This window comes from Phasianus colchicus, chromosome 7 (assembly GCF_987193195.1).
Source record: "Phasianus colchicus chromosome 7, bPhaCol1.hap1.1, whole genome shotgun sequence".
NCBI classification, from domain to species: Eukaryota; Metazoa; Chordata; class Aves; order Galliformes; family Phasianidae; genus Phasianus; species Phasianus colchicus.
This window is the reverse complement of record NC_143442.1, coordinates 11,408,765-11,436,589: the sequence shown is the minus strand read 5'-3', so window position 1 is coordinate 11,436,589 and position 27,825 is coordinate 11,408,765. Positions and strand designations below refer to the sequence as shown.

The 27,825-nt window shown below is 39.9% G+C and overlaps 1 protein-coding gene across 3 annotated transcripts in view; it reads left to right on the top strand.

Moving 5' to 3' along the window:
- The window catches only part of GLI2 (GLI family zinc finger 2), a 388,026-nt gene that overhangs the window by 167,627 nt on the left and 192,574 nt on the right, over positions 1-27,825 (top strand). For 2 of the 3 annotated variants that reach the window (XM_090143690.1, XM_090143692.1), the window contains exons 3-5: positions 11,174-11,238; positions 26,541-26,842; positions 27,264-27,529. The gene's annotated coding sequence lies outside the window, so the exon portion shown is untranslated. The remainder of the gene's footprint in view (positions 1-11,173; positions 11,239-26,540; positions 26,843-27,263; positions 27,530-27,825) is intronic. The other variant, XM_090143691.1, reaches the window with a different exon arrangement.

Genomic DNA, 27,825 nt, shown 5'->3' with positions numbered 1-27,825 from the left:
AAACATCTAATGAAATTAGACAGTAATCTTTGTGGAGATCTGCTTCCTGTTGCCCTGAGTTTCTGTCTTGGTACTTTGGGTTCAGGCAGGACCCTCGGCGTATTCAGCAAACAGGAGGATTTGTGTTTTAGACCGCAGCAAATAACACTGCTGCAAAAGTTAGAAACATATAATTCTTTAACCAACTGTTGGAATTGCGGGGTCACGATGGAAGTTCATTAATTCTGTTGCTTACTTACATTCAAATGGTATCTATAGACACAAGGAAGTAATTTGAAGGCACAGGCCAAATATGATGTTTTATAAAACAGAACTGCGATTCAGTGAATCACAAGCTCTGTGTAATATTTCAATCTTCAAGATTTTGCTTGTAGGGCCCCAGAGCATTTCCTTATGCAGGCTGATCACCTCCTCAGGGCAAAAACTGAAGGTCTGGTTGTAGTTCATCTTCCTTTATCAGTTTTTTTATCAATTGGTTGTACTTTCCTTTTTCTTCTTTTCTGCTTTTATGATTCATTCATTTTAGGGAACTGACTAGCCTGTGTTCAGTATCTTACTAGCCATATCTGCATCTCTGTCAGAGACCCCGTATCAATTACACATGCAGCAGAAATGTGCAAAGACCAGAGGTTTTGAATTGCCTACAGTCCACTGTATCTGAGTAGTTAGCTGGGATTTCACTCACCAGAAAAGGTTGGTGTTGGACTAAAAGTATACTTGAGGTTCCAGAGAGAACAGTGTTTCCTATGAAAAGGCAGATAAGGACAGAGGAAGCAGAGTCTTGATATATCGAAAGAATTTGGTGAATATCTCAGCGTGGAAGTATTTGATTTTATAATTTTTGTCTTACCAAAAGTTCAAATGTCTTACTGAAAGTCTGAACAGCCCCAGTCCCTGGGCTAAGCACAAGGCTAACTTTAGTTACAGGATTCTGCTTTTAATCACAATCAACTTGTTCGTCACCACCATGTCCTGCAGACCAATTTCCAGTTCTGGAAGATTGCTGTAGTCAGTTCATAAATATCTGCATTTGTCAGAGAAACTGAATGATGATATCTGAAGTGGTGAAGACTAAAAATTAACATCTTCATCGCTTCTGACAGCATCTGGTATTTAGTAACAGCTACTAATAATTTCTAAAGGTAAGGACTATCAACAAATAATACTGTAATTGGACATAATTTCCGTGCTCTGTTTTCCACTGCAGTTCAAAACAAGACTGTCACTGCTGATTTTGCATGTAACCATAAACTTAGGAAAAGTGCTGAAACAAATCATTTAAAGAAAACTAATGTTACAAATGAATTAATTTCAAGTGATTTTATAATTAACAACCTCGGATTTTTTTTATTTTTCCAAATACGTTGAGTCATTCATTGCTCTTTAAAAACTTGCTTTGTACTATGACTAATTTTCTCCAGTTTTGTTGAAATGAAATAAGTCAGCTTCTGTTACCTGCTTAACGTTTCCTTTATTTATGCAATTGCTAACTGTTTCTGGAGGGGCCCCTTTCTAGCCCTGATGAACAGAGGTTTTGAAGCAGCTGAGAGCTGCTTTGCACAGATTGATCGAGGTAATGATTTTATCTTTTAAATGCACCTTTGTACATGCTCTTTCTCAACAAATATTTCTCCACTATAAGGAGAGTATCATATGCTGCTATGCCTTCTGAAGTCATCTTTATCTCAGCTATTCTATTCTCTTCATACATTTGGCTTCCCCAACTGTTATCCTGGGACACTGCAAATCAAACATTCGTTCCTTTGTGTCTTATATTCCAGTTTCCGCATCTTCCAGTAAAGACAGACCAAGTTTGATGGCAGTGGCAGTGTTGTGTAATCTACTGCATGCCAGGAATATCTTACATACAGTTCTCTAGAAGGACAATCTGGTAATACATGTCACCACAATGTATTTTAAAGATGATTAATGGGCTTTTAAATGATTCCTCAGGTGAGCTGTAGATCTTCATTATCTTCTCTGAGGACATTGCATTGGATTTATTTGGAGAAAATGAAATTAGGGTCATGAACCTTTCTCATAGGCTAATTTATATCTTCTGAAATATTGAAAAGCATTACGCTCTAATGATGCGATATGGTTGTTGATACCATAAAGACAACTGTCAATAATGTCCAGAAGATTAATGCCATTTCTTATTTAACAACTTGGGAAATTGCTGCTGTCTTCAAAGCTATTTTTAATAGTTGCTGTTCCTGCTTCAGTTTCCCCTGGATGCGCTTGAATTTTATCTGACTACCCAATAATTACCTGCTGTCAATCCAATCAGTTAAGATTGGCTAAGCTCTTTTTTTTTCTAAAATGCAAAAGTTGTCACAACACTACTTGACAATATTATGTCATGATGACGTTAGGTACTTGGCCACCTCACCCACTGCTTAATGGCTAATTTGAGTAATATTAATTAAACGATAGGATTTGGGATTTTGATGAGACAGAATTTGCCTGAATAAGACTTGGCACATAGAATATTTGTGTGTAATTTACTGGGATGAAGAACGTCACAAGGAAAAAATGCTGTCATTTCCTATTGATGTATGTATTTATATATAAACCTTTCCAAGTAAAGCACAACATCTAGATCTGAAAATAGCAGCTCTGAGTTATTGCCTATGTTGTGAGCTCCTCATTAGTTGGCTGGGAGTTCATACAGCTAGAAATCCTGTACCTGTTTTTTTGATGCTCTGCTGCTCTATGTGATCATGTTTAATTCTGTCAGAGGTGTAGAGAAAACAGCGGCTGCCTTGTGCCTCCTCAACGTTTGGGAAGGGGATCTTTTTGGGAAGCACCATAATCTTTGAACTTTTCCACTGATCTTTGGTTTCTCTATGATTTCCTGTGCTACAACTGCCTAAACACTTCCAACAAATTCTGTTAGCTTGAAGTGGTCTTTAGTGGACTTCAGGGTTCTCTGTGGTGTGAGGAAGCTTTGCTGTTTGGATTGAGATCTTTTTAAAACTCGGTATTTGTTATCGTACAACTGAGATTACAGAGGACTTTAGCTGCAGAGTGCTGTTGTAATCTCATGGCTGGAGTGAGTGCCTGTACCATATACGCAGCATGGATATCATCTCTGTTTTAGAGGCTGGCAGCTCTGGCTGTGTTTCTGTAATGGGACTGTCAACCCCATAATAAACATCATCGCACTAATGTTTGGGGCGAGAACATCCATTGTGTGAGCACAATGTCTGCTCGAGGTAAAAAGTTCTCAGTGCAATGGCTGTCAGAAGAATAAGTGTTATGTCTCAGATATTGCCAAGCCCTCAAAGGTCAGGTTTCAGGTCCACAATGGTATCTTGCGAAGTACAGACTGTCCAAGCGTGTAACACTTTTTGCCCACCCTCTCTGAAGAGAGCTTGTAACTCTCCACACACTGAGTAAATCCATGTCCTCACACAGCAGCTTTTTAGGGTCTGCTCCAGGCACACATCTTCACTGCAGTCCCATACAGGACTGAGCAGACTGAGGCCACAACTGTGCTAGAGCCAATTAACGTCCCGTTCCCTTTGTACGCCTCTGTGTTTGGTTATAAAGTCCTCCAAAATGTTAAAATCTCACCTCTTCCTCTCTGACATTTCTTTTGAAATGAAATGCAGTATATTACCCCAAATTATACCATTGTCTAATTTAAAAAAATAGAGTACAGCAGCATATATTTTTTTCACCCGAGGTCTTGCCAACAGCCCTTGGGAAGGGGATTTACTGTAGTGAGTCTCAAGGTAGTTAAAATGAAAAATAGAAACAAATTTTGTATAGCACCGCAGAGTAATTCTGGTAGGACAAGCACTGAGCAGTTCCCCCATATGTTGCTGGGAGGCCACTGTGTGTAATTTAAAGCTCTAGAAGAAATGTTCCTCTTTTTGCTGAATAATGCAGCAGCAATGGTTAAAATACCCCTCTGCTGCACTATCACTTTCCTTTTTAAAAGTCAAAACAGGTCAGTGACGGTAACAGAAAGTTCTTTCTCCTGCTTGCCTTCATTAAGCTTTTGCTTAAAAAAGAAGAGAGAAGGGACTGAAGCATGCAGCAATCGCTTCAATAACCTTGCAGCAAACTGCCAGAAAGTTTTCCAAGGCTCTCATGCAATTGAACCTGGTGAAAGGAACCTATTCCCCTACTCCAGCCCACAGCCCTCTATAATAAACTTGCTGGAAGCTGGGTGCTTTTTTTTTTTTTTTTTTTTCCCTCCCCTACACTCTTAATTACACAGGTCTCCCAATAAATCAGTGCCAGCCCAAGAAAATTGGAGCTGAGGTTGCTAATGGGGAAGGGAAAGGGCTGAGCCGAAGGAAGGCGCAAAGCAGTGTGTGGGAGGGTGGGAATCCACAATCTCTGCTTTCCATTGTCGGTCGCGCACAGAAGTCACAAGTTACGATTGGGTTACAGCTCCTGACTATTTAGACTTGGACATGGACTTGAAGCCACTTGATGTCAGTACAAAGGGAGGAATGTAACACTGTCTCTCCAGTGCCAGTGGAGAGAGATTTGTAGGTTGGTATGTGACCTTCACTGCTGGCCCATGCAGGTGCTGTTCAAAGGCCCTCCCCATTCAGCTCTTGATACTGATACTAGATTAAAAAGAGAGAATGAAAAAAAAATGTTGTTAAAAATGTTCCTCTCTGTGTTTTCCCTTTATCTCCGTGAACAAGTTGTCTTTTGATTTGCTTGGGTTTGTGGGTCTAGGAGGCTGTTTTCATTTCAAGGACTTACTCTTCTAACTATGTACTTTTTCCTCTAGTGAGTAACATTTAATTTGGTGAAAGATTTCCCCTCAGGCAATTCTTGGGAAGTTCTAAAAATTTATTTTTGTTTGTGAAAATGCTATTTTGTCATACAACATTTTTTACACTTGAATTGTAGCTGCTTAGTTTAGACCCGGATTTCTGTGTGTGTGCTAAAAGAATCAAATCAAGGAGTAGAGAAGCGTGCAAAGCTAGCCAGCACACCTGCTCCACTCAGGACAATTAAAGAAATAGCTGATACCATCACCAGATCTTACTGGCTGATCAGAGAAGGGGCCAGGACCCCTTCTTGTTTCTGGCATCATTTTCTTAGTGTCAGTTATATTTCTGAACAGCTCATTCTTCTGTGCACTCAGTTAATTCACTGTATTTAAGATGTCTTCAGAGATGTCATATTCAAAAACTGTTTGGCAAATGTGCCACGCTGTTCTTTAGATGAAACTAGACCTGACCAGCTTTTCCCACCATGTGAAGCAAAACTGCATATATCAGGCCATGAAGACTAGGTTCAGTGTAGATGTTCAGGACTGACTTTTTGGCTAGAAAGATCACAGGGTTTCTAATGAGCTGAAGTGTTCAGTGGAATAACATTTGTGTAGATGTCTTCTGCTAATATGTGTTCAGGTCAAATTTCTTCTCGGGCCCTCTTTGGAAGACTGCAGAATTATGATGCTCCTATTTAAAAAAATATTTGTTCTTTTCCTGTATGCTTTCTAAAAAGACCAAAATATGTTGCGCTGAATTTCTCCATCTGCTTCCAAACTCCCTCCCTGGAATACTATGCAGCAGAGCAAGCCTGCCCAGCCCAAACAGCAGTTTTTACCTAACTCTTATGGGGTTTTCCTATTGAAGTGGTTGGTATAGTTAAGAAGTGACTAGGCTGCTGATGATTCTTTTTGTTTTTTGGTTACTGGAGAAAACCACCGGGTTGTTGATCTGTGAGTGTTATGTTATTATTCAATTACGTTGAGGGACAATCTTGCATTTTGGCCAATTTATTTTGAATGCTGCATGTTCCAGGGCCTCATTTAGTTCTACTATTAATCCCTTTTCCTTCACAGGAGTTTGCATATTGCTTTGGATTATTTATACTTCACTGTGCTTCCAAATCCATTATTAATCACACAGGTATTGAAATACATTTCACAGATAATACTGGACATACTGCCGTATTGTTTGCTCGCATAATAGTCATGCTTTCACTCGGCAGGTTTCTCATACATCAAATTATCATTAGATAAGAAAAAATGTTACAGTGAAGAGTTGCCAACAACTTAATGCTGAATGCTCAAGCAAAACCCTGATGTTCCCAATTCCAGGTGATGACTCCCGGGGACAATAAAGGAGCAGATGCTCTGGTTAGATGAGAGCATATCACCTTCAGGGATGTGAACATTGCAAGGTTCTGCTCAGTGGACTTAAAGGAAACCTCTCATTCATTTTTTGTCCGGCAGCAGTCCAGATAACTAAACAAGAGAGACTTCTTTTATGGTTGCATTTTGATTAATAGGAAAAAAAAAAAAAAAAAAAAAGGAAACGTTTTAGTTTTGAGACTATCCCACAGCCACCAGTGACTATAAGAATGCACAGTTGGAGAGGACCATTTGAGGCATGGAGTTCCATTTTTGGCTCACCCAGACTCCTACCAGCCCATGGGCATGTTTCTCCAAGCTCGTTTTCATCATTACTGACTCAGAGCAAAAAAATGTAAAAGCTTAACTGAAGGGAATGGTGAATCAAGGAGGAAAACAAAGAGTGATCAAAGTTTTAGCAATACTTCATGCCCATTGAAAGGGCATAAGCTATTGGCTAAAGCTCTCTGGTACTCCCAGCTGATAGTTGGCATCATAAAGGCCAACTACTTGTCCCCTGCTTTGCTGGCAGGTCTTTCCACCCTGATCTCTTTTATAAAAAGAGATAAATTGGTTTAACCCTGAGTGTTTGAGCAAGTGCACCAGCCAAGCTCTAGGAGATTCTAGCACACCTTGGAGCCCCAAATACCTCTGTGTTTCCATTTCCACAACTATAATTAAGCAAAGCGATAGCAGTTTGACACAAAGTCATTTTTCTGGTGCTTGAATGGATGGCTGGTGCTGTCACTAAGATAGAAATTTGTTGAATCTAAGGATTGGTTAAATAAGTCAAATATTGTTGGTACAGCATCTCTCTTAGCTGTTCAAAAATGACATTTTTTTCCTTTTATCGAGTGAAACGAGTAATTCTTTTGTCTGCCCACGCTGTCAGGCACACGCTAAGTCCTCTGGGCTTATCAGGCTTCATAATGGAGCAGAGGACATCCACAGTGTCATCCTCCTTAATTTCTGCAGTGTCTGCCACTTTTCAGCTCAGTAAAAGGTCGGCTTCTGTAGACAACAACAGAAACAGTGTCTACATCACTTAAATTCCATCTCTTATCTGGAGTTCAGGAGAATAGCAACGCAGGTTTACAGAATTTTGTTCCAGAGATCTTAAAGGACTCTGCAAATGAAAAAAAACCTCAACGCTTTCCACTCCCCCTCAAACCCCACTCCAACCCAGCCATTGGACCCCCCCAAAAAATGTGACCGTTTTGCAGGTGGCAAGGACATGTCACAAGTGAGAAGTGACTCATGAGTTATACACAGGAGAGCTGGGGCACAGCAAAGAGCAAAAGAACTTGACTGTTGCCTGCCTGTGCTAACAGCTAATCTTAAAAAATGCATGAATGCATAAAATAAAAGTCAGTTTCTGCTTCTGCTGCCCTTTGAATTTCAATTTAAGTCATGTACAAATGACTCTGCATCCTTCCCTCTAGTGTAATTTCAGCTCTAACTTGGCCTAGCCTTCTAGAAAGAGGTTTGACTCAGAGAAGGAAGCTCTATCCACACTAAAATCTGCTGAAACCATTTTAAAGATTGGCTTAAGTTCAGCTGACGGGGGAGGGACTTGTAAATGTTCCTTATATAGTTGTGCTTATAATTTATGTGGAATAATCTTAATCTTCATAATTTATGTAATTACAATGTATTAACATTAGACAGATTCTTCTGCAGAAAAGCACCACGTGTACAGAATCACAGCTGGGCTGGGGTAGCATCCCCTAACCTGTCACACACTTCTACTAACTCAACCATAGCCTTGAAAGTGACAACTCCAGCTTGCCTATATGAGATTCCTGCTCATAATTTCTCCTCATAGAACACACTTTGAATTCTCCTTGTTTTGTTTGGTATTTTGAAAGCCTTCATGCTGCCTGCTCCTGGTCTGTTAGTTCTGGGCTCAAAATAATGAAACTGCACAGAGGAATGAAGGGGATTTCATGGGCTGGAGCAGTGTCTTCAAGACACCAGTTGAATGGAGAACTCTCTGGGACAGGACCATCTTCCTGATTTGTCTGCTGAGTTCTTAGAGGGGTCTGCCCTAGGGCAAAATCTTCTTAAAAGACAACTGGGTGCACTGCAAGGGAGATTCACAGTAAAAGACCTCAAGTGTTTGTTTTTCCCTTTTCTTGTAGGTTATCAAATGGAAATGAACGTTTTATTTGTGGGAAACGGATTGCTGGGTTTACTTATTTATTTTGAAAATAGCGACATCGTGACCCTTTCTGCATTTGTGTGTCATTACTTCTGTGAATATTCAAACTCTCTTGTAAGTGCTCAGCTTTGCAACATCAAAGGAGCATAGAACAGTCTTCTTTGATGTTAAACTTTTCTGCTGATGCTGTCTGTGGTCAGGTAATACCACATGATTAATGTGAAAAGAATTGACCTTTACTGATTTTCTCATGTTCACTAGGGAGACAAAGATGTAATGCATCAGTGGGATACAAGATACAGTCATCAAGAAATTCCTCACTATTAGAGAACAGATCTTTACCTTCCCAAAATCAACCGCGATGCGTTTCCTTTGCATTTAATTTCTTTTGTGTGTTTGTGTAATTATTTAATATTAGAGAAAGAGAAGTGTGGTTTGGTCATTTAGTTAGTAAAATCACGCCTTGGGACTACGAGGCCTGGGAAGAACTGGCTCCTCTCACTCAGCTATTGGCCAGCCTAAGCAAGTCGCTTTGCCTCTTTATAAAATAAGGATAATGGTTCCTCCATTGTAAAGATGTGAGATCTACTGCTGAAAAGCAGTACATGAGAGTTAGGTAATATTATTTCTGGCTCTCCTACAGATGTGCTTAGTGTTCAGTTTTCCCATCTGTAATGTGGGGATGTTAGAACTAATCTACCTCCCAGGGTTGTTTTGCTTAATTCCATAAAGTACTTGAAAACCTCACATGGAAAGAGTTATAGGAGCACAAGGTTTCTTAATAAAGCTCATTCATGAGTAATGTATTTTTGAAGTAAGTGACTTGAACCTTCACCCATAGTTGGAAACCAACATGAGCCAAGTTGTCTTTGTTGTTCAGCAAAGGTCGGTTGATATTTTTTTCCTTACATATTTAGTTCTCATAAGTCTTCACATTTCTGGTTTCTGGCTATGATTGAAAGCAGAAATGCCAAAATACCACAAGAGAAGACTGGGTTGTTGGCTTTCTTTTTTTGTTGTTTTGGTTTTATTTATTTTTTTATTTTATTTTATTTTATTTTATTTATTTATTTATTTATTTATTTATTCCTGACCCTCCCAGAAGATGGAAGTTCTAAAATGCACAAGAATCTTCCCCTACATCCCCAGTTCTCAGTTTCCCCCCTGGTAAGATAGATGTCTGAATGTGGAGATTTACCCAAGCACAGCCAGTGCCAGGAATCTTTTGAGATCTGCCCTGCTATGCTCAACACGATGTGCAAGCAACTCTTGGGTGCACCGGGGCTGCTCTGCTGAGATAACCACTAGGTGCTTTATCAGTACTTATCTACCATGCCTTGAGCTATACAAGACCACATTCAGCCTCACCACTGTGCAATTATTGTTGCTGATTATTGCACATCGCATGGTAAGCAACTTCTGAGATGCCGCTCAAATACAGAGGCTGACACGGTCTTTACATCAAAGGGCTGTAAGAGAAAATTAGCCAAAACTCATTTATCTCGATGTCAAAATCCCTGCTAGCTGGGGAGGAAGCGAAGTTGGACCAATGTGGAAGGCTTTTAGGAATCCTGGCCTTAACACTGCGGGATGCATTACAAACCCGGATTTGTGGGAACTCTGCCGGCAAATAATCCAAAGTCGAACCGCTCTGCGCGTATCTGATGTGTGTAAAAGAGGGATGGTGCCAGGAGCAGAGCAGCGAACCTGGAGATGGGGAAGATTGCAGCCGGGGTTTCCTCTCGCGGGGAGGCGAGGACGGCTTGCTCCTGCCCCCTCCTGGTGCGGCCCTAAAAGGCAAGGGATTGCGAACATGGCACCTTCCGTCCTCAGGGCTTTGCACCTGGGCCGAATGGCAAACACTGTCCGTTTCCATGGCTCAAAGAGGTGCTGCCATTGCTTCTTTGCTTCTTGTCACTCTAAGTCCAGCTGAGCTCTGTACAAATAAGAGCCTTCTTCCACTTCTTCATGGGAGTGTGTTGTTTTAGGAAATACGCTTCTTAGTTCCGTGGAAGTTGGCCTGATGCTTTGCCAGCTGTGAAACAGGCAATGCAAATCATTTAAAGAAGAGGTAGAGAAAGACATGCAGCCCTCTAGGCAATGTAGGGACTTCACTCTAGCAGATAGCGGGAAGCCCAAGTTTAATTTTAAGAATAAATCTTGGCAGTTTGTAATATGTCACCATCATGACTTTGAAGAAAGGACAGCCCGTAGGGACTGCATCACAAGGAGAGCTGCAGTCCCTGGCAGGTATTTCAGACAGCTGGGTGGGCAGGAAGCTGCAGTGCACACTGTGTGGTGTTTGCCCACAGAAACAATCCAAATGTAGTAAGTTGGGGCAGCTACTGAGCATGGATCTATGGTTCCAGACTTGAATCCTTCCACCTTTCAGATTCAGCACAGGTTGAATACCATTGAGCACAAACTAAACTTCAGGTAACACCCTAAATCTGAACTATCTGTCTCTCTCAACTCTTCATTAAGCTATTCCACTTTTTAAAATGATCATCATTCAACAGAGCAGAAGAGGACCACACAATAACTCTGGCCGTTTGGCTATAGTATTGGCTTAGAATAAGGCTGAAAATTCATGTCATTGGCATGACTATAAAATTGATTCCAGTTGTGATGCAACTTTCCTTGACATCACCATATTGCTTTAAAACAAAAATCCCCAAAAACTTGCTGTCTCAAATTTTATGTTTCCAAACACGGTAAAAAGAGCTGATGAGGTATTGTTAAATATCTATTGCCATTGTTAAATATCCATTCCCATAAAATACGGTTAGTGCCAAGATTGAGTCTTCTCCATTTTTGAACCGTTTTGTGATATCTATCTTCTTCCAGATTTTGTACTAAGTTTCAGCCAGCATTTTCAGAGGCCGTTTGCATTTCAGGAGATGGTGTTGAACTTTGCCTGAACTGGTGGGAGCACTCTTTCTGCACAGCCTGAACTGAAGCGGTAGGTACTCGCTAAGGTCTTACTTTTCTTCAACATGTTTGAAAGACACACTGTGCAGCACTATATGGGCAAGCTTGATGATGTAGATTCCTCTCCATGTAAAATAGCTTCTTTTTACTTCATGTGTTTTGGTTGATGATAAATTTCTGTACAAAGGTTTGCAACACAGCTATGTTTGGGTACCAGGTTTTCTGACCAGTAGCTGGAGAAAGGTGCATAGCAGACTTCATGGTCCTGGTGGATGTATAGCTGTTGGAGGAAAAGATTGAATACCAGGAAATTCCTGCTAAATGGACAATATCAAAGGGAAGAAGAAAGAAAAGGAAAGACTTTGCTTTCTTCTAGTTGTGTCTGCAGTTTCAGGGAAGTCTGGCTGCCCTGCCTTTTTTCCACCTAACAATTTTTTTTTTTTTTCCCAGGGAAATTTCCACATATTAGTTCTTTTCATTGAACTCCTCTGGGCTTTTCCTTTGCAGTGTGGGGCTGGATGATTTGACAGTCAGTGACTCTCTGATGCATTTCGAGAATATTTGTACCCAACAGCACGGGTGAAATGCTGATATGCACAGAAATCTCTGAACAGAGCCACAAAAATTTGAGGGGGTGAATCATTTGTTCACCACCCAAAAAATCAGTTCTGGGTTTGACATTTCAAGAAAACTTCGTGTAAACTTATGTTTATATGTGACAGACCACAAAGACAAAACAATTTCAAATCAAAGAAACTGTTTAGTTAGCCTGATCTAAATATATTGTTGGTTTTTTTTTTTCCATCGTTCTTGCCATCAAGAAACACACATGCACTTCACTTCAGGGCAGTGTTTTTCTTCCTTTGGGAAGAAAGTTCACCTGGCAAACTGAAAAATTAGTTATTTGTACAGGCCTGGTTGTGAATCATCCTGACTTCTGCTGTGTCTCTGCTAAGGAGGACATGTTAGCCCCTGCCACCTTTGTGTGGTGCTTTTGATTTTTCTGCTTTCAAGTTCACCATGATCCAGTTTGGCCTCAGATAGTCTGAAAAACACCATTTCTCAAAGAGCACTTGAACTGCTTCAGGGCAGGTAAGTACTGAGATAGGTATTAGATAACTGGAACCTCAATTTCTGATCTTTCCCAGACTTTAGCAGATCCAAATAAACAAAACAATACAAAAGAATAATAATTAAAAACAAGAAAAATGGAGAGATTTACCTCCCTTTCTGATCACAGGAATTGAGATACTGAAGTTTTCTATAACTACATAATCTTATGTTCAATTTATCATCCATTCATGACATCATGGAGGACCTCTCCCCCCCCACCAAGAGTTTTAGCATCACACTCCTGACTTTTAAACAAAGTGTAAACCAGCAGTGATAGAAGTAGATGGGGCCTTGAGGACAGTCAGCCCTATCGTTGCCCTGGATGTAAAGTAAGCAGTGCTTTAGCACCTTCAGTATTTAATTAGAGTCACTGAAATGCTTTTAGCTCATTTCTAGGAAGATTGTTTTCAAGTTTTCTTGTATTGTCTTTTTTTCCTAATGAGCTGCATTGCTGTATCACACTGTAGGTCTCTCTCTCATGAACATCCAGAACTTCTGTCCTCAGATGGGACCACGCACTATCACGTTTTTTTTTCCTCTCAGTCACAGACTTTATATTTCATGCTGTTACTCAGTACTTTACATTTGAATTAAACATAGCTTGTTCTTCTTATTTCCTTTTTTCTTTTTGGAATAAAATATATATTCTGGAAAAGTATCTAATTTTGATATGAATACATCAGGAAATGGATAATCAATCATTTCCTTTAGAAGTTTGTTCCAGTGGTTAATCGCCGTCACTGCTTGAAAAATTGTGACCGTTTTGAATTTCTGATTTCAACTTCCAGTCACCGGTTCTCATTATGCCTTTCTCTGCCAGATGTAAGAACCCTTTAGTATCCAGTATGTTCTCGTCTGGAAGTAACTACGCAGTGTAATTAAGACATCACTCATTTTTTTCTTCCCAATAAACTCAGTAGATGGGTCTCTAAATCTCCCCCGGTCAGGTGTCCATTTGTCAGTTCAGTCTAATGCTCTCTGTTGCCTTTTGGATTGTAATGGTGGTTGGTAAAAACTGAGCTCCAGACTTCTGTGAGGTGTTCTGCTGTGTGGGAGTAAAATCCCATTGCTGCTCACCATTCCTAATTTGTACGTGTGTGGATCGTGTGAACAACTTCTTCGTTTGTAGTTTGTTTGGTTTTATGTCCTTCTGAATTTGGAATTTCATTGTGTTTTATGTGCCCACCAGGTTCCCTAAATCTTTCTCTAGAATCACAGCTTTCCAGGGTCCCATTGGGTTCTGTTTTCTTCTTGGCCTTACATATCACCTTTGCACTGACTGCAGTAATGTCATCTTCAGTTCAAATGGGATCCTTTTAACAAGTGACCCGAGATACTCTGAGATATGAGTATTTTCATTTCATCATTATTTACCAGGCTGCTAATATTTGTGTCAGCCATCTGTCTGTCAGTGCTGACTTTATATTCCCTTGCAGAACATCAGTGAAAATGCTGAGCAGTATGGAGTACACTTCAAAGCCCTGCGGAAAGCCACTATAGCATCCTCATTTGATGATGGTCTGATTGACGCAGCTGGGTTTTGAGTTATGTTAAATAGCCATGTCTTAGCCATTTAACATAAGTTTCCTTGATGTTATATGGTGTTTATCTAGTAAGTATGTCAAGCACTAAGTCTAAAGCCTTGAGAAAGTCTGCTACATCTGTGCAGTTAGCTTTTGTGCAGGCAGAACATGAAACCAGTTTTATTTGAGGAGAGCTATTTTCCATAAACCCACTTTGACTGGCAGTAATTAAAATCTTGTTCTTTCATGTTTCAGCAGTTCAGTCCTGTCTCAGATTTTCAGCTGTTTTACCTGGAATTGATGTGAGGTTAACTGCTCAATAGTTTCTCCGTAATTGCATTTGATTTCCTCTTTCTCCCTCCCTCCTTCTTTATCTCTCTTCCCTCTGCTTTCCAGGCTACTACGCCGCTTCCAGTCACTTGGGATTCCTCTGATATTAGAATTTATTAAAAATTAACATTAGCAAGCCAGAGTTCTCCTCTGTCAAATATTTTAGGACCCCTGAGTGTGATTTATCCAGTTCTGCTGATTTAAAAATGTTTATCTCTATGAGACGATGTTTAACATCCTGCTTATTTCCTAATGGGTTGGAAAGGACGTGTTTGACTTTAGTCTCACATAAATAACATCTCTCTATTACTTCCCAAATACCAAACAAATAGTTATTGAATGACTCTGGCTTTTCTGTATTATTATTATTTGAAATTTTACGTTGGCAATATGTCTATGTAACGGTATTCAAGAAATCCTGCTCAGAATTGCCATGGATCAATGTTTCATAGAACCATACAATTGTTTTAGTTGGAAGGGGCCTTTAAAAGACATCTAGTCCAACCCTCCTGCAGTGAACAAGACAGATCCCGCCTGACCTTGAATGCCTTCAGGGATGGGGCATACAGCACCTCTCCGGGCAGCCTGCAATCTCACAATCCTTACCATAAAAAATTTCTTCCTTACATACCTTCCTATATGAGTTTCTTCTTCATTCTGTACTTCAGAGCATTGCTATATTTTTGCCATTCGTTAAGTCTTCAAAATACTTCTGATTTACCAATGAAGTAGTTGGGCCTTAGCCAGTCTGTCCTTGATGATGCTGATGGACTGACTCTGTTCTGAAAGAACTTCTGATTTTCATTCATTTTTTCCTCTCTGAATTTTTCCTCCCACTCGCTCTTCTTGTAATTTTCCTCAGCTGGAGGATATTAGCCTTTGGGAAGCACCGGCTACAATTGTCTTCATTTTGTCCACTTTTAATTACAAGCTCTTAGGATGATGTCGCTTTCCAGCTGTATGACTGATATGTTCTTTGTTAATCAGGATGAGTTACAAAATGAGTTAATTCAAGTTGGATGCAGTACTTTTTCCTTATGTGAATGAGTAAGCACATCTTGTCATCAGATCTCTCTCTCACTCTCATCTGGGTGAACTGCATTGTACCCAGCAATAATGAGATTAAGCTTTCTTCAGAAACACAGGTGAGACCTGGGAATCTCTGTGCTTCATCCAGGCCTGAAATTCAGCTTCTCCAGGGGATAACAGGCATCAGACTTTGCTGCTCATATTTAGCCTCATCTCACATTTGGTTTATTGCTCTGCCTAAGTTGCTCCATATTCTAATGACTTCCTCAGAACTCACTGCTGCAGATGGTGTATTTATATTAACTTAAAGATTGCATTCCATCTTTCAAATGAGATTAATAAATTTTCAGGCCATTGTGGTTACCCGAGCTGACCTCCTATAAACACAGCCTATAATTCTTCACCTAGATTCCAGCATCTGGCCCCATAACTCATACTTGAAACACAGTGTATCTTTTTTAGAAATATCTTTTTTAAACAAACATGTAAGGGCTTTGTCACATGAAAATATTTCCATATTGAGAAAGAAATCTTAATGTCTTGGTGATTGCATGGGTGTCACAGTACCTATGTCTGTTTCTAACTATGTGTGACAGTGGCATAGCCCTACCTGGCACTGAAGTACCTGTCTTCTCTTTACCTAAAATGCTTTTCTTAGTCTCTTTCGAGTCGATATTGTTCTAGAAATGGACGCGATCTGAAAACCACACTTAAAGATGGTTAATGAAAGATGCATGCTAAAAACCAAAATAATCAGATTACCTACAATGACATCCCACACTGACACATATGCATGCATATGTTGACTTTCCATACTTTTTATTGCTATGATTTACTTTTCTGTAATTTTTCTCAAATGAGGATGGAGCATTGCTGCTGGAATAGGGATGACGTTATTATTTGCTGTATGAAACTTCTAGTGTCTGAGATTAGCAACAGAAAGCAAGGACTAGAACTAAGCCTTCAACCTCTTACTAGTACTCCTGGGTTTTACACTTATTTTTTTATTTAATTTCATTTCTTTTTCTGTGGCGAGCTTTTACACTGAAGCCTAATATACTCTTGCAGAATGGCATTCTCCTGGGCCTATTTGAAATTCTTGATCTTTTCTGCATCTGTTTAAATCCTGCGTTCATGCACGTACAGTACAAGGTCAACCTTTTTGTTTGTTACTTTTATGGAGTTTAAATAAAGTCCAAATACCTGACCGAGATACCTGTCTGGTGCAGCCTTGTGACGGTTGCAAAATCTTCAGACTCAGAGTGTCACATGATTAACTGTTTCATGAGGAATACGAGAAACCGTAAAATCGTGGATTTTGCCATAGGAAAAATGCTTTGGAACTGAGAACTATCTAAAGGCTTAGATATCTATACTAATATATATGCAGTATATATATATATACTATATGAATCAGAATATGCAGTGTGGTGAACCATGCTCAAAGGAAGAAAAAAAAAACCAAGCAGAATGTTGCTGACTTGTCCTCCAAACAGAGCCTTGTGGACAAGGAAGGCTGATAGCTCACAAACAAACCACAAAGCTCGGCCTTTTCTTAGACTTGCTATCTTAAAATTTGGTCTTACCCACAGCATGGCTAATCAACTTCAGAGATCTATGAGTATACAAGTAGAGATGATCTGCTGCCAGGGATGTCTTTGTTTATTTCTATGCAAGTTAACATACTTGAGTCCATTACTGGTACTTTCCAAACCAAGGAACCAGTTTGGCGTTTAGAGGCATTACACTCTAAGGGGTTCTTGTTCATCTCAAATACAGATCTGGACTGCTTCTTGCAGTCTTATTGCCCTGCTAAAATCTCAAGAAATTGCTCATGAAAGGTGTTGTTTTGGAATGTCTACGCTTAGCCCTGAAATTATAATTACTTTCATTTTCTATCTTCTTTTTTTTTTTTTTTTCCCAAAAGATAAACTCCCTCTAGACTTTTGAAAGGATTATTTTATATTTCTGCTACATTTTATTGGTGTGAATCTTTAGGGAGAGGCTGATGTGTAAAGGAAATTTATTATTAAGAACTAGTTATGCTGTTTCCCAGCAGTGAGCTTGTTACTGCCACATCTTTGTCAAAACTCCATAATTCGTAATTATGTTTGTCTGACCTACATTCTTTTGGGTAATTGTAGCAAGATATGGTATTTTTCAATTCCAAAGTAAAAATGTCCACAACAACTGTGGAGTGTTGCCGGGCAGAAGCTTTCACTCACAAAAGGTGATAGCATTTTTGTGATGGAGGATGCATTTTTTTTTAAATGTTTATAGCACTAGGATCCTGTGGGGGTAAAATGCAGTATAGAAATAAGTTAGATATAATGACATGATTTTTCAGAACCTAGGAAACTAATGGTCAATTAAATCCCATTGGAGGGTGCACATTAGCTTCCTGGTTTGTTTTGGACCCATGACTGGAATGTGTATGCACATGCTATTCAGTCTGGAGCGTTCATGTGAAAGATCCTTTGGGTAACTTAACAGCTACAAATGGCACTTCCATCTCAAATTGTTGTTATGCTGTTTTTCTACACCAGTTGTGTCTTCAGGAATAGATCTGATGATCAGGTTTGAAAATTCTCTTTCTCTCGTTTTAACTTTTAGAAAAGAAAGAAGAATCAGATTCCTTCTGAGATTCTTCAGAGGTTGGAATGTCTTCCTTTCCGCTTAACAAATCGTATTTTTATTTCCCATAAATAACCTGAGAAATATCTTCCCTACTGCTTCAGCTGAGAAGTTTTCAAAGTTTTGCACCCCATGAAGCTTGGAAGATCGTTAGCATTTCCGAGTACATGGACTAGATAACACAACCACAAACCTGGGTTTCTGAGCCTTTCACTCTCTGGCTTATTGACCCAAAAGTTTTTCATCTGTTCCTTTGAGGCTACTGAGAATTCTGATATTTTCTCCATCTGTTTCTTGAAATTTCCCCTGTGAGCACTCGGCATGTTTCCCCATTCCTTCCAGATGACCCTCTCTTGCTGTTCCCACTGGGTGTCATAAACTCCATGACTACTTCCAAGAAACGTTAAGGTGAGTCGCATTTTATTTATTGTGCTGAGTAATGCCATTAACACATTCCAAATTGATCCATCAAAGAAGTCAGCGTGGAGAGGCTGCTTAGTGGCAGCTTCAGGTCAAATATTTAGGTGGGGCACTGTCGTTCACCTGAGCGCTATGTGAAGCTGTTATAGGAGAATATTGCCTAAAATACCCCTCTGGGCTCTGCTGGAGTTGCTGGCCTATTCCACGAAGTCAACCAGCTGCTCCTTTTAGAGCCCCCCTCTGAAATGTGAACACAGGACAGTGAAATTGCTGTCCTGCCAGATCATTCGTCTGGAAGAGACATTATTAATAAGGAGCGATAGACTTCCCGTTGAATTGGGATGAAGGTATGTTTATTTTATCAGCGTTTTATTTTCTGAGTGCAGTGCTGAGCCTCTGAGCGCAGCTTGGCTGAGAGTGAGTCTTGCTTTAGGGGAAGCTCACAATATTGACACTTCCAACGGCTGCAGTGAATGTTGGCAAAAGTAACCCCTTCGTCTGAGGGAGACCAAAGTAGGCAAAAATAACAGAATCAGATATCTCTAATGCAGAACAGGAAATTATGAGGGGTGCGGTCAGGAATTTGTCCTCCCAAAGTTGTCTGTGGGAGATAAGGGGCAGCTGTTTGTTTCCTAAGAAAAATCCAAACTATATATATGTATTTTAAATTAGCTTGTTCTGAAACTGTATTTCTGTTCATATATTTTGCTTCATGCTTCTCTGTAACTGCGCTGTGAGTTCCTCTAGATCCTGTTCTCTCCCAGCTGTGCTTCCTCTTCGGGCTGCATGTACTGTGATGTTTCATGGCCCACAATCTGGGAGAAGGGAAAACAGCCTCTAAAGGGAGTCCCAGCTACATCAGGGCTGGGCATGCTGGATTCAGGGAAGCCTGAATCGTGGGGGAGAATGGGAAGAACAGGACCACAGAATGACAGTGTCCCTGGTTACCAGGGCAACACTCTTAAATGGGAGTATTTTTTTTTTATTATTTCAATCACAATATTTGTTTTCATTTGACATATTTTGATACAGGTTTTGTTGTTTTCTGGATCTTTCTCATAAGAAAATAGATTTTTAAGGGGGAGGAATTCAGGTGCTTTTTCTTTTAGTGAACCTTTTTTGTTTTTTTTTAATCAGTCTTCATAACACACCCATTTGATATGGAAAAAAAAAATAGCATGGACTATCACCATCTTTTTATTAACCTCTAATCTTGTGCATAACTTTGTAGAAATACAAACATTATCGATAGAGGCCAGAGAGACTTAGAGAAGTCCTCTTCTACAGAACAGGGTCAGCTACACCTAAGTTTCACCCAATAGGTATTTATGTAATATGTTTGTAGAGAAGTTCCAATTGTGGGGATTCCTCAGTCATTTTAAGTGACCTTACAGTTTTCTTTCCTATCCCTACAGTAAGCATTCTTTTATATCAATCTAATCTTTGCCACAATTTTAAAGCGATTAAATAGAAATTTTGACTTTACTCTGTACAGTAACCTTCCGTATATTTGCAGACAGTTGTATCTCCCCAGCTTTTTCCAAATCCTGTAATGCCAGCTTTACTTTCTTGGTCAGAGGTCTATAAACCATGACCTTCATGCTTACTCTCTTCAGATTGTCTCTTTCTTAAGTGCCATGTCCGTAGTTCCCATGAGTAGTCTTATCCCAGCATGCACGTGTATAACTGCAGAAAGGATCCTACTTTTTTAGCAATAGCTGCATCTTTTACTTTGAGCTGAACAGATATCTCACTATATCCCAAACTGTGTGTTTAAACATATTTTACCCTTCATGCCTATATACCAACAATATTTTGACAATGTAATTCGTCAGTAGCGTCCTCCTGTTAAAAGCTATCATCTTTAATCTGAACAAGTGATACAAATCTTAAGTACTCATAACCTTCTTGACTTCTTCATCGAAGATGATCTTACGTAGCCTTCACACCTGCCATTTTTCTGGCATTTTCCTCCACAGTATCCATTTGATGCTCATTAGGTTTTCAAGTTATTTTCCCAGCTTTTTAACTGTGTGTGCAATCTTGTATTCTAAATAAGGTTGTTTATCCCCCATGTGTTTCAGTGAGTATTTTGGTAACAGTACACATGCAGGCGATATATTTGTCCTACACATCTTTGTCCCAGCATTCTGCAGTTCCTTCCCACTCGTGCCTGAAAATTGGAGTACACAGTTTTTTTTTCCCTTCATCTCATCATTGTTGTTGTATTTTTTTTTACCCTCTAGCATTTTTAGAACATAACATATTTTCAAGTAAGTAGTGTTAATTATGTAACAGCAATTTATCTCAGATAAGATCTTTTATTTTTGTTGCAATTTTGCAATTAGAATCCAGAAAATTTCAGGCTTTGAACCCTGCCTTTTATGTCAAGTTGTCTGCCCACAGCTGATGAGTCTAAGTATCTTATTTGCCTCAGAAAAGGAAGTGAAAAAAGTGCCATCTGCAAATTTATTGGGAATTCAAATGTCTTGGAAGTATGACTGAAAGAATAGATCATGGAAAAGTTGAAATATTAGAGTTCAAGAGTTGCTCTGTAATGGTAACTGCAGATATTTCAACTCAACATCCTAAGAAACATTAACAAAGGACATTAAAACTGAAAGCAGGTCTTTTTTTAGATACATCAAAATAAAGCAACTGTCCGGTGTCAGATGGGCAGAGAGCTGTATGGGTGTATATATATATAGGAAACTATATACATTTTTTTTACTCAAGCATCAAAATCTGTTGAGGTTTTTTGAAGGGTCAGCAAGCATGCGGATAAGGGAAAGCCATTTCATATATAGTACTTGGAGATCTAAAAAGCCCTTACAATGTTTTTATGAGAACTGAGCAACAGTGGGAGAAAAGAGAAGGTTTCTGCATGAATTAAAATAGTAGAGGAGGCATAAAAGATAAGAGTAAATGGCAAGTCTTGCAATGAACCACTACAGGAATCTATTCTGGGATTTGTGCTGCTCAAAATGCTGATGATGTACCTGGAAGAAGAGAATTTTTAGGTGACAAAGATTGCTGGTAAAATAGAAGTGGAATAGATTTCAAAAAGGACAATGAGAATCACCAGATAAACAGAATGGCTTCTGTACAAAGTGGTTCTTCATATAGTGTGTAATTACACAGAAATCCTTGCTGCAGGATGTTGTGGATGAGTTCAAGGACAGGCTAGGCAAGTTCAAGGAACTGAAATTAATTGAAGCTTATTAACAGAAACAACCTCTAGTTGAGCTTCTGTAAACTAGAAATGACTGGAGTTTACTTTTTCCTCGATGTCTTCATTTTTGGCTGCGCAGGGCACAAGGGACTTGATTAAATGCAACCTTGATCTTACAACCATTTTTATGCTCTAATTTAGTTAAAGGACTTGATCTAGGTCTCTGAGTGAATAGTAGGACTTCACGTCTCCTAATTGCATTGCATGCACTCCAATTCCTTCTTTAAAGGGACTTTTCCTGGATTACTTTTTGTAGTGAATGAAAATAATGAGGATTAGGTGCTCAATTGTTTCAAAAGAAGGGCTCAATTTCTAACCTCTGTTGCAATTATGCTTTAGCATTGAACACACAGGAAAATTTAATTCTGTATTTCCTATGTCTTCCTACCAACATGGATGTTGTATATTGTTTGGTGGTACTATGGCAGAGGCATAGAGCAAGAATGCTAGGCTTCTCAGTACTGCTACTATTTCCATAAGAAGAGCTGCTGGCCTCTGCTTTATGCTTTCAGTCTTATGGAAATTACCTCTTTACATGTTCCTCTGTGTCTCACTATAACTTAGGATACCTTAGTGAAACTGTTACCACAACTGCAGATCCTGATTTAGGTTTTTGTTCACCTTGGTAGAACACCATAACTACAATTTGCTTTATGAACTGCCACTGATGGACTATGGAGGATATTCTTTCCTCCTCTGGATCTATCACTGTCAGAGTAGGCCAGTTTTCTAGCTAGGTCTAACTACTGAGCATATGCAGGAGCCAGAATAGAAGTTGCCTGCCTTTATTTAATCCTCCTCCACTGACAAAGCTAAACTGGTTGATTGTTCCCTGCCCAACAGGATCTTTCAGGCCTTTTAGCATCCTCTGTTCAAACAGCTTCTAACTCTGAAAAAGGAATTGTAGTCCCTAGAAACCTGCTGGGGTGATAGTGGAGAGGACGTACCCCAGGTGGGTAGATATTTGCCACATCCACTCAAAGGACACCACATATTAATAAGATGTATATCTTCTAGACATGTTCATTCTCCTAACACCAGGCATTCATAGATCAGTGTTTTAGTGGCACTGTATGTCTAAAAACAAGTGTAACTTCATCACCATGAACTACCAAAGATTCTATTCTCTGCTGATCTGCAGCAGAGCTTCCAAGAGAAAAGAAAGCCCAAATGGCAATAGGTCCTGCTGGTCTTTACTTGCAGACTGGCAGTAGCAGATCCTGCTTAGCATGACAAGAAGGGATAGGTTTTGTTTTGGGATCTGCACTACTCAGGGAGAGGGAGATTTCTCAGGGATGTACAGTGCCAAAGGATGTGAATGCGTATTTAGCAGGTACTGTAGAGCTATGGAGAAAACAGGTGCATACCTGGGATGTGTTCCTCATGCCATCAGCTTTAAATCTGTCACCAGATCTGGGCTGAGGAGAGACAATTTCGACAGAAGGTAGCAGGGTTTCTCTCTGCTTCCTATGGTTTTGCCATCTTCTGCTGCATGGCACACAGTCCATTGCCTAAGGACTGCATGTCCCAAAGCTAGTATACTGTATCCACCTATTTTAGCTGGCCTAGTAACAGTTATCAGCATTACTTATCTCGGGTCACCCACACAGTTTCACCCACAAATCTCCATGAGTCACAGCTCCCCACCACCACTGGTGATAGTAATTAATGACCTATTGCATGGTCAGGTTGCTGAGGCTTTTGATCTTTGATGTTGAAAGTTTCAAATGGGTGGTGAGAGCTGTTTTGTGATGAGAGAGGTCTGGCCTGGTGGGAGGAGGAGGAAAAGCAAGAGGAGAATATGTATTTCTTTCCCTGTTAAATGGTCAGATGTGGTGGTAGGGACTGCAGAGACCTGGTCCTGATGACCTAACTAGACTGCTCCAATTCTGTTTTTCCTTCCTCTTGAAGGACTATGGTTCTTCAACAAAAGGTAAATAAGCCTGTTTTCTCTGACCCAGAAATACTTACATGAGTCATAATGTTCTAAATGTGCCCGTCGGTGTAAAACTACATGCTGATGTGAAATCCTTCCTCAGGTTTCAAGGTTGTTTCAGAACAAAGTGGATTTTAATTCTTTGCAAATGTTTTACTTTATTGTTCTTAGAAAAGGGGGTGAAGGAATCTATGTGTGATTTTATTAACACAAAGCAAATATATGACTGTTTACTTATGATCTCATAATTGTGCCTTAGCAAGGAAAGAACAGAAAAAGGGAGTGCAGAGATTTAAGCAATTCTGACAGAGGCAGAAAAGAAAACTACTTCTAGTGAGTCTCTGTCTCTCTGGTAGTGTCTACTGGACCATCCACAGTCCCCATGGAGCTGGATTTTCAGAACCATTGGAGAGATCACAGAGACTCAAGACCTTTTATAATTTGTTTTCCTGAGCCAAAGAGATTCCCCTCTATTACTGTAAGGTTATTCAGCATAAGGTTATTCTGACTCAGTTAAGCAAACGGAGCTCACCTTGTAATGAACGCAAATGGACATGAATAAAACCATAAATAAAGCTTGCTCTTAAAATTTAAAGTTCCTTGAAACAAACTCCTTTAGGAGTGGAAGAAGTGTAGGAGAGAAGGGGGCAGAACAAACTGAAAAACTGCTGGGAAAATGAGAATTATGCAGGGCCAATAATGAGTTTATGAAAAAGAAGAGCTGGCTAAAAGCTGTAGGAGGACAGTGACAGCTTTGCCAGTTTTTCTTGTTTTTTTAATCACTACTTTGATGTTTCACAAAAGTGATCTGTTCTATAGAAATAATGCTTTCAAGTATATGGTAACCAGAAAAGTCTCTTGTAACTCCAGAGGAGGAGTTCTTTCTGCCTCTAGAGAAACTGTGCTGGTCTCAAGTGAAATCCCTTGTAAGTTTATTTGATTGGCAGTACAAATTGTTGGTCTAACATGGACATTACTGAGCTAGGACATGCTTAGATAGTTATGGCAGTCTACATATGAACCTTGGGCAACTGTGGAAGAGGGGGAGTAAGGGCAGTGAATGAAACTGTTGTAGCCAGAAAGTATTTAAAACAATTTATTGAAATGTGATTCTATTGCTTTACACTCATTTTTGTATACAAAGCTTGAAGACCTCATCCTACTGCAGATCTGAAGTCAAATTTTGAGTATGGGGCTGAAAAGGGCAAGGCAGTTTCTGGTGCACTAAAAAATCAGGACTGAATGACCAGCAGGATCATGATAGACCACAGAAATCTTGGGCAACATTGTAAGATATGTCAGGCTTAGACATCCACATCATGAGTCAAAAAACACTGTAGAAAACATAAGGTCGGGAATAAATGGTGAGGAACTGAAACTATAAGATATAGCAGGATAAGAAGAAGTAAGGGAGACAGCTCTGCTTATGTCCAAAGTCCCTGTGATATTGATTCTAGGCTTCTAGGAAGAGATTGTAATCCACGGTACAGAGAAGGGGAAAAAAACAACCCACTCAACTCCAAGGTTCCCTCTAAATACAAATCTGGTTGTCAGCTTGGAATTAGGTGTACACATGGATACCCTGACTGAGCACCAGATTGAGCAGGTGGGAAAATGGACACAGGACGTCAGCGGTCTGCTTCAGGCCTGTGGCACAGTGGTGAGGAGAGCACAATTCCTATCCTTTGTGCTATTTTTTTTACAATGGTAAACACAAGAAAGAAACAGCAATAAAAAAAGCATTCTTCAGAGAGGGCTGTGATTGTGGTTACATTTGAAGGTGTTGGGATCTGGGTTTTACTATGAGGAAGCAATCATTAGCAAAGATGTTTTTGAGCTCAGATAAGGTCAAACAGAAGGGCCGGACGAGGCGACAGCAATGTGAAGTATTTTTTGCATTGTGGTGCTCACTTTAACTGCTGTACATTGGTGCCATCTACTGCCTGGCTTGTGGCTCTCCCTGAGTGGGTCTCCAATGCTGACACTGAGCAAAACTGCAACACGAGTTGGAAAAACTCTACGATTTTCCGTTGATGCCTTGACATAAAAATAACACTCATAACACTGTGTCATGGTGATAGTAGCACTGATCTAAAGAGAAAAGGCCTGCTGATCAGCAGTGCAACTTCATGGCTTTGGAGGTAGAACAGAAACAAAGAGTGAGCATATCTTTGGTTTGGAGGACCAAGAAGGAATAAGTTGGACTCCTTAACTATGTCCAAGTGCCATGGCACAATAAGTCCCCTCTTCTGGCTGCTCCAGAAAACTTTGTATGCAGGGAAGGACAGGGGTGTTGAAGATGTAAAAGAGCTTCTGACTGTATATAGACTTACATTATCAGGGGTCTGAATAGTGAATAGGCAGCTCATACAAGTGTCAGATGATGACCCCCTGAATAACAATAGAAATTGTGAAAGCTCTCTTTAATCTAGCACAGTTATTTAGATTAAAATGCATGGATATTGAGATAACCCACAGGATCCCTTATTAAGAGTTTGTATGCTACCACAAATTCATCAGTAGTGGTGTTCTGAAATAGCAGTGGAATCTGACAGAAGTCCAAAAAAAAAAAAAAGATATAACGAGGATAGAGGGAAGTAGAAAGAATAGTTAAAACTCCTCAGGAGAAGAAGCATCGGACCTAAGCAAGTAAAAATTCAATGGGATATAATTTATGTTTTGGATCTTTAGAAAATCATGAGGGACACTTCATAAAATTACAGGACAGTGCATTTAAAAAGTGAAGAGAGATGTTTGCATCGTGTATTTTTTGTGTAATTCCCTGTTCAGAGAAACAGCTGAGAGGGAGAGGATATGACTGAAGGCCAAATGACTTTGTCACTTGGGATTGCACTGCATCCAGCTCCTAAGGAATTTGCTTAGACTGCCAGTGGTGCTCCCTTGAGTGGGACAGCTGCAGGGATCAGAAAGCAACCTGGTGACCATCCGCTGTGCTACAGGTTTCCCTCAAAATGTTCCTCTCAGTCTGTGGCATTTGTTGTTCTTCAGAGCTGTCAAAATAGACATTTTAGGGTCTTTATCACCACTGTAGTCAAGGATTTCATCACGTTCAATAACTATACTCTCTTTATAAATGTACTATCCTTATTTTACAGGTAATAGAAGCCAATATCCTGAATCCCAGGCTTGTGACCAGCCACTAAACCAGTACCCAAAGGACAGGAGTGCTCCAAGCAGCAGTAGCGAATGTCATCTCCCAGTAAACCTGCCCAGAGGAAAATGGAAAAGTACACTCAAAGATAGCGATTGCCTAACTCACAGTGCAAAGCCTCAATGACACAACTCCACATTTTTATTTTGCACTTAAGATTGTCTCTAATATTTCCAGTTGATAGGTAAATGCTGCCTTTTGTAACAAGCTCTCCTGAAGCCTTACTTGATCATCATTGATTACAAGGTAAATCTCATAATCAGAGACTCTTCTAAATGCTGAAGGATTGCTGGGGTTCAGAAGGGTCTATCTCGCTTTATATGTGACTCAATTTCAAATGAAGTTCAATATTCTTCATAAATATCCTAAAACTTATTCCTGTCAGTGGATAAAACTTTTCTGAAGAAGAAGGTATATTTTTGTTGTTATAGAATTTAAAGAAGAACATGAACTTAGAAGGGTTTCAGTCCCCTTTTGAGAGGGAATTTCTTTAGAAATTATGGAAAATAGACTTTCTTGAAAATACATTTCTATACAAAAGGAAATTCAATGTGAGAATAAAGAAAGAGAACATTTTCCCAGAGCTGCAAATCACTGGGGGCTGCCTTCCAGGAGAAGAAACTTGATGTTCCCACTGGGAGCTGACCCCACATATGACTCTCGGCAGGACCAAGCATGGCCACCAACAGATACGCGGTCAGAGCCAAACACAAGCCTGCAGGGGAATGCGATGCGATGAGCAGCTGCCACTGCTGAAAACTTTCTTTGTAGACCCTGACACCTGGCTTCCTTCACTGCAAAGCCTGACCTCCTCCTCCAGGTCGCCACGGGAGACGCATCAGTGTGGCAGGTAGGAAACCAGGAGGACAGAGATCATCATCTGACATGACTGGAAGGAAGGGGAAGGGCTGGCTGGATGTAAGGCACTGATTTGTAAGTTCTTTGTGAGTCCTTTTGTTTTTTACTGCTTTGCTCTTGGCTTTGCATCTCTAGGTGCATAAATTACGGTAGTGGAAGAAGGGAAAAGTGAAGGAAAGCACTGAGATGTTTTGCACTAAAACTTTTAATCTGGGTTTGTTTATTCAGAAGCCTGGGATAATTTGATGTGGTTTCAAAGCTTCAAACCCAAGTGCCCCACTACATCTGAAAAGAATGTGCACATCAATATTGAGAGCAACAGCAGGAAGAAGTGAGATGGAGCAAGTAATTGTGCATGAATGAGCACCGGA